The sequence below is a fragment of the Simochromis diagramma genome, unplaced genomic scaffold (genome assembly GCF_900408965.1).
Source record: "Simochromis diagramma unplaced genomic scaffold, fSimDia1.1 OVJJ01000402.1, whole genome shotgun sequence".
Taxonomy (NCBI): Eukaryota; Metazoa; Chordata; class Actinopteri; order Cichliformes; family Cichlidae; genus Simochromis; species Simochromis diagramma.
In genome coordinates, this window is record NW_024386972.1 from 6,892,400 (window position 1) to 6,905,177 (window position 12,778).

Consider the following 12,778-nt stretch of genomic DNA (forward strand, 5'->3'; position numbering starts at 1 on the left):
GTCTGTGAACACCCGTGTTTACACCTGTGTGCATACCTGTGTGGATCAGCATGCTTGTATTCCAAAGGTTTTTCCATGTAACGATCTGCTAGGGAGTGTGGGGAGCCATAGCCCCGTCCACCAGGGTATGAAGCAGGTATGGAGGAGATCCAGGCCCCAGATATCCAGAGGCCCCAGAGTACAAGGACCCGAGGAGGACCACCAAAGGGGGGGGAACCGTGCCACCCTCCTGGGAAGAGCTGAGTAGAGCCCCAAACGAGAGGTCACCCCGCAGCTACGGAGCAGAGGCCAGAGGGGGTTGCAGTGGCGTGCCTGCGGGCTCTGCCGGCAGCCAGCTGTGCCAGAGAGGACCGAGCTTCAGGCCCAGAGGCCAGAGGCCTGAGGGCATCCCACCCCCCGGAAGGAGCCCAGCCGGGCCACAGGCGCCCGGCCCTGCCAATCGGCCACCAGGAGTGAGCCGGTACATACATGAGCGCCCAGCCCCAGACGACAAGGACCACCAACACACCAACGTCTGAGGGCATCAAACACCGGCAGGGAGTGTGGTGAGGGGAGACTTTAGAGGGCCTGAGATGTACCCAGAGAGGTTGAGTCTAAGACCCCACCTGACATATAGACACAGACGAACAGGCACACGCGGACACAAACGTGCATTCCCACCCCGTATGCACAACCAAATACTCGGCACTCACCCAACGTGTAGACAGACACAAATAGACACTGCACAGACAGTCGCACTCCCCAAACATACTCTATATCCCAGGTCCAGGTACCCCCGCCCTCAGAGGGGCAAGCCGCACCTAGACCCAGGAGATGTAACCCTTCTCTCTGGGGTGGAGGCAAGCGGACCACCTCCCGCGATCCATTATTGATTGGCCCGCAAGTAATTTTAGAACTAGAATAGAATATGGCCCGCACTTCAACTTTTGCTTGAGTGTATTGCACTTCTTAGTTTTAACACCAGGGGGAGCTACTGTTGATCAAGGCAGTTGCTCCACCAAAAAGGACAATCACAGAAGAAATTTACCCAAAGTTAGTTACTAAACATGGCAGAACCAAAGAAGCGAAAGATAGAAAGTGAATGCAGAAAATTTCAATATTTCTTCAAAGAATTCAAGGGGAAGTGTGTCTGTTTGATCTGCACTGAAATTATGGCAGTTATGAAAGAGTATAATGTACTACGTCATTATGAAACCCAGCATCAGGCCTATGCATCCTACACTGGTGCTGAGCGAGAGCAGAAATTAAAGCAAAGGGTAGCTCTCCTGCGGGGTCAGCAACAGTATTTTCTTCGTGCTCAAAAGGTCCAGGAAAAGGCTCCAATAGCCAGCTATGAGGTCGCCCAACTCATCGCAAGACATGGCAAGCCTTTTTCAGATGGAGAACTCATAGAACACGGCCTCGTTAAAGTCACCGAATTAATGTGCCCGGAAAAAGTGCAGGACTTCAACAACGTCAGTATGTCCAGAAATACAGTTGTGCGACGCATCGAAGACTCGTCAGCCAACATTAAACTGCAACTGTCTGATAAAGCTGTGCTTTTGATTTTTACACCATCGCATGCGATGAGAGCACCGATGCCACAGACACCACACAGCTGCTATTTTTTTGCAGGGTACCCGTGTGTTAATGTGCAGGTACACATGCTTCAAATATCAATAATGCGCATCAATTCTGTCACTACCCTGCTTTTGCACACCACTTTCTTATATGCGCTTTTCTTGTTAACACACAGAGTACACACCGCTGTGCACAGCGCACGCACACGCAAAGTCAGCTGATCTCATCTGATGCAGATTTGCTCCTTGATCAAGTGACATTTGTCCGGATTTTTGGCACGAGTGACGATCAGCACCGCGGCTGGATGGCCCGATTTACACACCCAGCGCAGCTGATACTCCAGAATAATTTACTAAAATTATATGCACTCCTGTTATTAAGTCCAGTTCAGTCTGTTAATGTTGATAACGGTTTCAAACGAACGTTAATAGGTGTGTTGCTAAGCCTAATAACTTAAATAACAAACTTGAAATGTACCCGTCCCATTTTCCCCTTTATTGTTTTTTCTCTGTGCTGTAAATCTTCTGTCTAAGAAGAAATCTGAGGCTGCTGTTCTGAGAATGAGCTACCAAAGCTTTTTCTGAATGAATCAATAAAGATCCATTTATGGAAAGCTGTGATGAAGGCAGTTTTGTCTTTAATTATATTCAACAATATAACATATTCGACCACTTTTAAGTGATTTTTCTAACTTTAATACACTAAAGTTAAGGTTATATACCTCATTTCTAGTAAGTGGCCCAGCCCCTCCTATATTTTTATGTATGTGGCCCTCAGTGAAAAAAGTTTGGACACCCCTGCCCTAGCCTCTTGTGTCACTTAGCAGTTTTGTCTTATTATTGTCTTATTTTTGAAATGTAGGGACTGTGAGCACAAGCAGACGTATTTACTTTAGAAGTGAACATAACCTCATTTTCAGAGTCGTCTCTAACATTTAATGGTTGTGAAATTTGTCAAACATATGCACCATTCTTCAAGGGGTGTGCAAATGATGCCATCTCATATCATATTGCAACTGATTCAACTGTTATTGTATCCTTTCCTGTATAAGACATCTGTTGCTGTTGATAAACCAACATTATATGCTGATGCCTAATGGAAAAGTATTATTTTAATGTCCTTTTAAGATATTTGCCCAGTAACCTAAGTAGAGCCAATAATGTCAGTAATTGACTAAAGTGGATGCATTTATGGTGGTGAAAGTAAATGGCAGCATGAAGGGAACTTGGAAATTGCCATGAAAGATTTTGTGCTTGATGAGGGAAAAAAAACATAGCTGTCTTGCCTTTCTTAAACGTGACCCAGCTGCCTCTTCTGATGGAGCACTTAACTGTGGTCTCTCCCACTTCCCTGTTCTTTCATGTTGCTATTGTGACTGTATGAACTTCTGGAAGCTTTTGCCCACATCTTGAAATCTGTGGCTGAATAGATTTTGAAGTTCTGTATGTGGCTCAGGACCATCGACATGGACACTTTTTACAACCAGTTCCAAAAGTGTTGAGACGTTGTGTAAAATGTTAATAGAATCCAAATTTGGAATTATCTCATAAATCCAACTAATGTTTTTCACAGCTAAAGATAGAAAATATCATGTGTTTAAACTGAGAAACTGTACGATTTTAAGAAAAGAAAACTATTAGGTAATTTTAAAAATGGTGGCACAAACATTGCACAAAAAGTTGGTAGTTTTACTGTGTAATATTACAAAGAAACAGCAGGGGAAAAGTTCTCAAATTGTTAGGTTAACTGGCAAAGGGTCAGTAACAGGTTGAGCAGAGATTCAATCAGCAAGAGCGGTGTCTATAAATTATGGAACAGAATAATGATCTGCAATGTAAAATTGTTAAGACTCTGAATATATAATCTACGCATATTATATCACGGTACCTAATATCAAAGGTCCACTACATTAAAATAGGTATGGTTAACTGGGTATCAATACACTGGCAGAGAAACATTTCCAGACACCACTGGGCTTCATTCACTATTGTTCTTACAAACAAATTCGTTTTCATAGAAAAGCCATCATCAGAAACATGATCTACGTACAATGGCCAGTTTGGTTCTTACAGCTGTGCCTATGTTAATGAATGAGACTCATTCAACTCGATCCACAGGCCTATGCTATCTGCCTACAATTTCCAGTGTGTGCGTCTGATGCCCCAAAGCTGACTCAGAGCTGTAACACCATCAATGGCTGCAGTATGGAACAGATGTGGGTGTGTCCTCATCTCCCAGAGGAGTCCAAATCGTCATCAAACAGCCCTACAGACACAAAAACGTGAAAATATAAACAACCAGACTATCAGCAGTGATTTAACTACTTTAAGACCTCTGTGAAAATCATTTACAGTATATATCACAGAATTTAAGGCTTTTATAATCACAGAGCATACAGAGAAAAGTACTAAACTGAATCAATTTCAGCTTTTGTTTCTCATGATGTATATTGTATTAATAATTACATTTCATTATCTGTGTCTTTACCACACATTTGCCACACAGGTTTAGATACTGTAGGTTCAGTGAATGCTTAAATTGCACTGATTAGAATATACTGAACATTCAAAGCTAAGATTCAGCGCACTGTGTTAGAGGCTGGGATTTGATGACTTCATCATATATACAACCTTTGATCATCGTTTATGTCCAGTTGAGAATGAATCTGTGCACTCACATATTAAATGAACTGAAATCAGCAGTGTGATCTCCAGTCTTGATATAAGGAATGAGAGAACTTACAGCTGTTATTTGAATCAGCCTGTCTCAGTTGTTTTAACTCTAAGTATCACAAAGTAATGTGGTAACATCTGGACTGACGAGTTTACTGTCAGCATTTTAATCACTAGTTTAAAGGCTGTAGGTTGCAGCCATTGCTCTAACACTGTATAAGTGTAACAGGCCTCAGTGCTGGTTCTAATAGTCTGAGCTGCTTCCAGCTTTATTTGTGAAGAGCACAGCAGCTTACTAAACACGTAGCTAGCTCGTACAGCTCCGACGTAAAATTTTCATAAGCTAAGATGACCTTAAAATAACGGGGCGGTGATGCTAGCGTTAGCCATGTTAGCACGTTACCTTCACAGGTGGTCAGACTGCATAAACAGGCACTCAGTCAGAGGTTGAGCTCTCCGTTTCGCTGCAGGGTCCATTCATCCTTCACATATCCGTGTGAGCCGAGTGTAAATCCCGAGGCTGAACGGCCTTTGTACAAGCACACACGCTTCTTAGCAGGCCGAAGATATGAGCTAGAAAAATCCAGGCTGGCAGACAGCCTGTGTCTGACCAACCAATCAGAGAGCTCCTTACATCCCACGTTGTGGCAGGATTTTTAAAATGAAGTTGTTAATCCAACTGCTAATCCACATCTTAATCCCTGAGCGAACAGGAAAGGGAAATGGATTTTGAAATGCACAGAGCTACAGAGAGGTATACAGAAGAACTGTAGTTTGTGAGGAACTTGCGTGTTTCTTTGTTTCCATACAGGACAAATGAACAAAGCTCCTCCAAGTCCTTATCGCACTATCAATGACAAAGGATATGTTGAAGTCCAGAATGACCAGGTGACACTGAAAACTACAACTTGAGGCCAAACATACAGGGAGTGCAGAATTATTAGGCAAGTTGTATTTCTGAGGAATAATTTTATTATTGAACAACAACCATGTTCTCAATGAACCCAAAAAACTCATTAATATCAAAGCTGAATGTTTTTGGAAGTAGTTTTTAGTTTGTTTTTAGTTTTAGCTATTTTAGGGGGATATCTGTGTGTGCAGGTGACTATTACTGTGCATAATTATTAGGCAACTTAACAAAAAACAAATATATACTCATTTCAATTATTTATTTTTACCAGTGAAACCAATATAACATCTCCACATTCACAAATATACATTTCTGACATTCAAAAACAAAACTAAAACAAATCAGCGACCAATATAGCCACCTTTCTTTGCAAGGACACTCAAAAGCCTGCCATCCATGGATTCTGTCAGTGTTTTGATCTGTTCACCATCAACATTGCGTGCAGCAGCAACCACAGCCTCCCAGACACTGTTCAGAGAGGTGTACTGTTTTCCCTCCTTGTAAATCTCACATTTGATGATGGACCACAGGTTCTCAATGGGGTTCAGATCAGGTGAACAAGGAGGCCATGTCATTAGTTTTTCTTCTTTTATACCCTTTCTTGCCAGCCACGCTGTGGAGTACTTGGACGCGTGTGATGGAGCATTGTCCTGCATGAAAATCATGTTTTTCTTGAAGGATGCAGACTTCTTCCTGTACCACTGCTTGAAGAAGGTGTCTTCTAGAAACTGGCAGTAGGACTGGGAGTTGAGCTTGACTCCATCCTCAACCCGAAAAGGCCCCACAAGCTCATCTTTGATGATACCAGCCCAAACCAGTACTCCACCTCCACCTTGCTGGCGTCTGAGTCGGACTGGAGCTCTCTGCCCTTTACCAATCCAGCCACGGGCCCATCCATCTGGCCCATTGTTAGGTTTTGTATTGTTGATTGTCATTTATGCTTAGAAATATCTACTTATATATGCTTAGAGTTTTATAATTAGTTGTAGATTGGTAGAGGTTTGATCCTTGATAGTCTGCAAACTTTGTGTGCATTAGAGAGCACGAGAGAGGTCGTACCTTGTCTTATTGTTTTACGGTAGGATTAACGTAGCTACATCTGTTTTAGTCTAAGTGCTTTTTGTTTAGATGAACTGCTGGACTTCCTCACCGTGTTATCTAGGGTGAACCATCTAGGGTGAACCATCTAGGGTGAGGGGGAGACTACCCTCTTCCTGACCAAGGATGTTTGCTTTTGTGCTTTCATGTTATATGGCCCTTTGATCAGCACTACCCCCCCCCCCCCCCCCCACACACACACACAGAGTATTCTTTGTTCACATGTATACCTATGTAAGATGCTATATGTTAATGACCATATGCATATTCATGTAACCACAATAAAAGGAGTGCTATGGGGAACCTGGCTGAGAGTCTGACGGAGGTCAAGTGGTGGAACGACACTTGGCTCCAGGCAGGTCTCCCTCATGCATGAGTAACAAGAAGAACTTTGCCTACTTCGTGTCTTGCTTGCTGTGTAATTATATTGCCTTCAACGTTCCAGCGAATAGGTTCAAGCTACAAACCTATCACCCATCAAGACTCACTCTCATTTCATCAGTCCATAAAACCTTAGAAAAATCAGTCTTGAGATATTTCTTGGCCCAGTCTTGACATTTCAGCTTGTGTGTCTTGTTCAGTGGTGGTCGTCTTTCAGCCTTTCTTACCTTGGCCATGTCTCTGAGTATTGCACACCTTGTGCTTTTGGGCACTCCAGTGATGTTGCAGCTCTGAAATATGGCCAAACTGGTGGCAAGTGGCATCTTGGCAGCTGCACGCTTGACTTTTCTCAGTTCATGGGCAGTTATTTTGCGCCTTTGTTTTTCCACACGCTTCTTGCGACCCTGTTGACTATTTTGAATGAAACACTTGATTGTTCGATGATCACGCTTCAGAAGCTTTGCAATTTTGAGACTGCTGCATCCCTCTGCAAGATATCTCACTATTTTTGACTTTTCTGAGCCTGTCAAGTCCTTCTTTTGACCCATTTTGCCAAAGGAAAGGACGTTGCCTAATAATTATGCACACCTGATATAGGGTGTTGATGTCATTAGACCACACCCCTTCTCATTACAGAGATGCACATCACCTAATATGCTTAATTGGTAGTAGGCTTTCGAGCCTATACAGCTTGGAGTAAGACAACATGCATGAAGAGGATGATGTGGACAAAATACTCATTTGCCTAATAATTCTGCACTCCCTGTACCTTGCTAACCAGTGTACTCCTCTGGATTATGGGGGTCAGATATGTTTGGGCACAGCAGCCTAGTGTAAGCACACCGTAAAATTAAACATTAAAAAAAAATTATGTGTGGGGTGTATATGTGTGGGGTACATATCAAGTTGAAATAAGAAAAAATAAGACAGACATGTCACGCCTATGGCAGCAGAAATGTGGAGATGTGAGTGAAGGACCCAAAAAATGCAGGCACTGGCTTAGTTGTGATGAGTGAGCTTTATTTACACATGGTGAAAATATAGACAGAAATGGAGAGGCTGAGGACAGAGAAGAAATAACCTAAACTGGGAAAATCTAATAAATGAATCCGAACCCTAAACAGGATTACTTGCAGAGGAACACAGAGTGGAACTTGGGACGATATGCAGAGGTAATACAGACAGACCAGTGACAAGCACAAGAGAACACACACTATAAAAACACATTCGGACAAGGAAACAAGGAAACTGCACACAGGAGGGAGACATGGCTGAACCTAATTAACATGACGAGACAGGGAGGACACAAACTGAACACGCCAACATCAGACATGGACCTTCAAAGTAAAAGAGGAAAGATACACTGACAGAACTCAGAAACACGATACTAACAGAGAACAAAGGGAAGACATGGGCAGATATGACTAGACACTAAACCAAGGAAGCACAGTAACCAAAACCAAAGAACTAGAAAGTCTTAACCAGAATAAACCCAAAATCAAAAGATAATAATAATCAAAATAAAACAACTGAGTCCACAGTCTGTCCTGAGTCTGTGGACAAAACATTATTTTGACATACTCAAGATATATTTATAGAGTTTAGTTTTGCATAAAAAAATCAGCAAGCAAAAGATTCCAAAACATTTTGTATGAAGAGGAAAATCGGATATACAAATTATTTTTTGTTTATTTCAGCTGTGAAATACAAATATTTTTAAATGAGGAATCACTCACATTTGGGGCTATACTCCAGTGGCCACTGAAGGAACTACAATTTTGTGTTGGCTTCTTTTTGCCTCTGCTTGATGTTGCTTGGGTGTACTGTTTATAGCTGACTGACGACTTGTGAACAGCATCTCTCGCAGGCAGGGAGCAGACTCAACATTGGGCGAACGAGGTGATACAGAATGAGCGACCTATGCTGTGGTGTCCTTTCTTTTCCACTTCAGCTCAGGACATTCAGTTGCAGCCAAGTGACAACTCTACAGAAGCGACAGAGTGGTCTCCTCATTTAATGCGGACACAATATGAGTGGCTGTTCATAAACATGACAGTCACTGCCAACAATGCCAGTGATTTAGTTGGCCAAGACAATCTTTGCTCTGATGATGGTCACTAAACGGCTAAATATCAAGGCACAATTGTACACATTTTCAAACATACTTGTGAGGTACAACAAATATCAGCACTAACAGGTAGCGGCAGAGTGTAGATGTTACTTAGATAACTGAGGTGAAGAAGTCGAGAACACAAAGGCAATTTGGAAAACACTTACCTTTGACCCGGTAACAAAGTCTGTCAGGACAGCACGAGTGGGACCAAGCAAATCCAAACAAAGTCCACAACAGAAACCTAGGAACAAACATGGAAAGTGATTTAAGAAGTGAGGAGAACATACACAGGATCTGAACAGATAGACAGACAGTAGACAACAACAAAAAGAAATCACTGTCATTCTCACCTTTTCCAAACAGGGCCTCACTCCCTCTACTGATGGAGCACTTATTACATCTCAAAATGCTGAAAATAAAGATGCAAACATGTAAAAGCATTTACCCACATCCTGATTTTACCCGAGATTGTGAGGAAATGATTTCCCAGATACATTATGAACATCTATCAACTGCAATTACTGCTGTTTTCAAGTTGCTTTACATAAATATCTCAAACACACAGCATGAACATCAGCCTTGAGTGGTTGTTGTGAATTCAAATACTTTTACATTTTAATTTATCATAAGTGCTCTTCAACGGTTGTTTGGATGGTTACTGGAAATTCTGTTATCCTCTTAGAAAAATGCAAGACATGAATGTCTGTTTGTTGCTCGAGCTTGTTATCTGATGTATTACTTTTGAAATTCTACTACTACCTCTACTACTACTACTACTACTAATAATAATAATAATATTAATAATAATTCTTATTTAAGTAGCCACTGCATCACAGAATTTCCATCATCCCCTGCAGTAATTCAGCCAGCTTAAATCAAGGGTGTCAAACTCTATTGCACAGGGGGCCGAAACTCAAGGCGCACTTTAAGTCCAGGCTAGGGATGCACCGATACCACTTTTTTGGAAACGAGTACGAGTACTTGCATTTCAGTACTCGCCGATACCGATACCGAGTACTTAATAAAAACATGATTTAAATTTGCAGGTAACAGCTTTAGTCCTATAATTTAACAAAAAACAAACAAACAAACAAGGGACTAGTTTGGAATTAAGAACATTTATTTAAAATGAAAAGCATGTTGTATGCAACATATTACAGAATAAATAATTATAAAAAAACAAAATTGAATTTTAAATTTGTTCGTCTGTTTCTCTGTTTAGAAGTCTCACTAGCACAGTCACAGCTGGGATGACATCAGAGGCTAGTGCGTCGTAGCTGCTCACTCAGGGAGTTCGTGCACTCGCTTTTGCTCAATGAGGGACTGGAGCATGTAATACGTGCTGTTCCAGCGCATTTGTACGTCCTGCTGCAGTCTCTTTATTGGCTGGTTGAGCTGTCCCTGAATGTCCTCGAGGCGGGAGTAGGCTAAGGCGGAATGTTTAAAATGCCCAACTATTTTCCGTCCCACTGCTATAGCATCAGCTATGCTCCTCTGTGCTAATAAGCGTGGGTAAACTCTTTGTACTCGTTGTTGTGTTGGGATTTTAGGTGCTTGATTAAATTGCTTGTGTTAAATGCGCTACCTTTAGAGCCTCCTCTGGACAATTTCGCTGAGCACAATTTGCAGTCCGCCTTTGTTTTCTCGTCTTCGTTCACTTTGAAATAGTTCCACACAGCTGATATGTCTCGCCTCGCTCTCTCCCCGCTCTGAGCTGCAGCCGGGGCGGGCACTCGGCGCCTATGATTAACCCCTTACATGCCGCTCAAACATAGACAGGTCTCAGACCGTGGTATCGGTCCTCGGTATCGGGGGACTTTTAACGAGTACGAGTACTTTAGAAAATGTGGTATCGAGGCCGATACCCGATACCGGTATCGGTGTATCCCTAGTCCAGGCCAAACAAGATGAACATTTATTGAACACACTAAAACAACGTTTTTTAAACATAAATATGAATAAAAACAGACAAAAATATTATTCCAGAATAAATAAACTTAGAAAAATTAAACTTTAACTTTGACTTTAAATGTTTTGCTCTCCATAAAAATATATCCTGTCAAATTTATGCAAGTTAGAAATATGAACATGCTGCCAAAACCCCAGTAAAAATAAATGAAAATTGTGCTTTTAAGTAAACGGTAAAGTAACAACAAATCAAAACAATGAGTGCAGTGCGCTCAGTTTATCAGAAAACTGCGCATTTGGGAACACTGTTGCGCCGACTTGGTTCAACATTACTTAGCAACGGGGAAAGTGAGGCAAGTGGTGCATTTGTGACTCCCATAGGAGCAGCTTGGCTTCAAATGTCTTCCCACATCATACATGCCATGTCCATGAACTGGCAGGTTTCTTTGCTGAGCTCAAAAACTCTATAAAAGAACTTTTCCCCAACTCAGCCAACGGACCTCTGTATGATAAGGACTCTGAATCTATCTCCTGCACGAAAGAGTGAAATTGACGGTCATTTAAACCTTTAGCTTGGATAAAATTTATGTTTTGCGTTACGTTACTCATTACATGCTCCATTTTTAGGAATTTACCACACAGCGTTTACTTGTGCATGATGCAGTGATATGCTGTTAACTCACCACTTACTCGCATCCTGCCAAGTAGTCCACTTTTTTCACCGCACATTGCCGGCACTCCATCTGTTATAACTCCAACAAGTTTGTCCCAGGGCAGCTTCATGTCGCTACACTTTGACATACGTTTTCAAAAATGTATTTTCCTTTTGTTGTCCCGTGCGTCTATTTAATGTCCAATATTTCCTCTGTAACGAACAAATTGGAGTCCACTCCACGGATTAAGATAGCCAGCTGTGTAAGGTCCATAATGTCTGTACTTTCATCCACAGCAAGAGAGTATGCAATAAAGTCTTTGCTTCTTTCACACAACTGTGTTCTTAAATCAGTGGCCATCTCACAAAATAACAGCAATCGTATTTCTGCTCAGGCTCACTTTTGCCAAAATCTGCATTTTGTCTGGAGACAAGACATCGCACAGCTTCATCATGCAGCTATTTAGAAACTCTCACTCGGTAAATGACTGGGCTGATTTGGCTCTCAATATTTTTTCCAAATTCATGGCAATACAGATCTTAAAACAACACACAATATTTACTTCAAAAATACATGCCAATACACGTGTAAATTTACAAGAACACAGATAAATACCAATTAATAACACCAAAACCATACTCAAGCCTTTTTAAAATTAATCATATCTTTAAAAGATCCCAAGGTAAAGGACTATTATTCTTCTGTTCTAGAGTTTTCCTCCTTCTCAAATCTGCAAAAATGTTCTTGCAAACAGCCACACTGCTGATCATCTTTTGTTCTATGACCACCTTGGCTCTTGTTTTCCAAATGTGGGGGTTGATAATGCACATGACCAGCCAAAAAAGACGACTTTTATTATCATACATTTTTTCCTTAAACAGTCCATACTTAATAGCTTTTATATTTTTGTCAATATCAAAGCCCACTTTAGCCATTTCCTGTCTAATCTCTACCTGTCACGGACCCGGCTCTGGAGGACTCGGGGGTCCGTGAGCAGGATGGACCATTATTGTTATTAGTATTGTTGTTATTTGGGGATGTGTTTTTCTGCACTATGCTGTGTTTGGTGTTCCACTCGTATGTAGAGGCAGGGTGTGTACATGTGTGGCTGGAGGACAGCCACATGCAGGCCTGATGGGTGTGGCCCTGCAGGAGGACTGGCCACACCTGAAGTTCCTGCCACACACCTGTTGGTGATCAGGGCTCGTCGGGGGAGCTACTTAAGAGAGTGTTGGAGCGCCTGCTGGTGTGGGGTCATTAAATGAAGATATCAGTGTCAGTGGCAGGCTTAGTGTTTAACGGCTGCTTCTGTTATTGTCCTGCAGGTGGAACGAGGGACCAGAAGGGCAGCACGCACAGGGTGTGCAGAAACACAACTGCCGGGAGCACGAGCACGGACGTCGGAGGGGAACACACACGGGAGTCTAGGGAGCAAAGGGGATTTATTGTGCATCTGTTACCTTCACTGTAAATAAAGTGCACT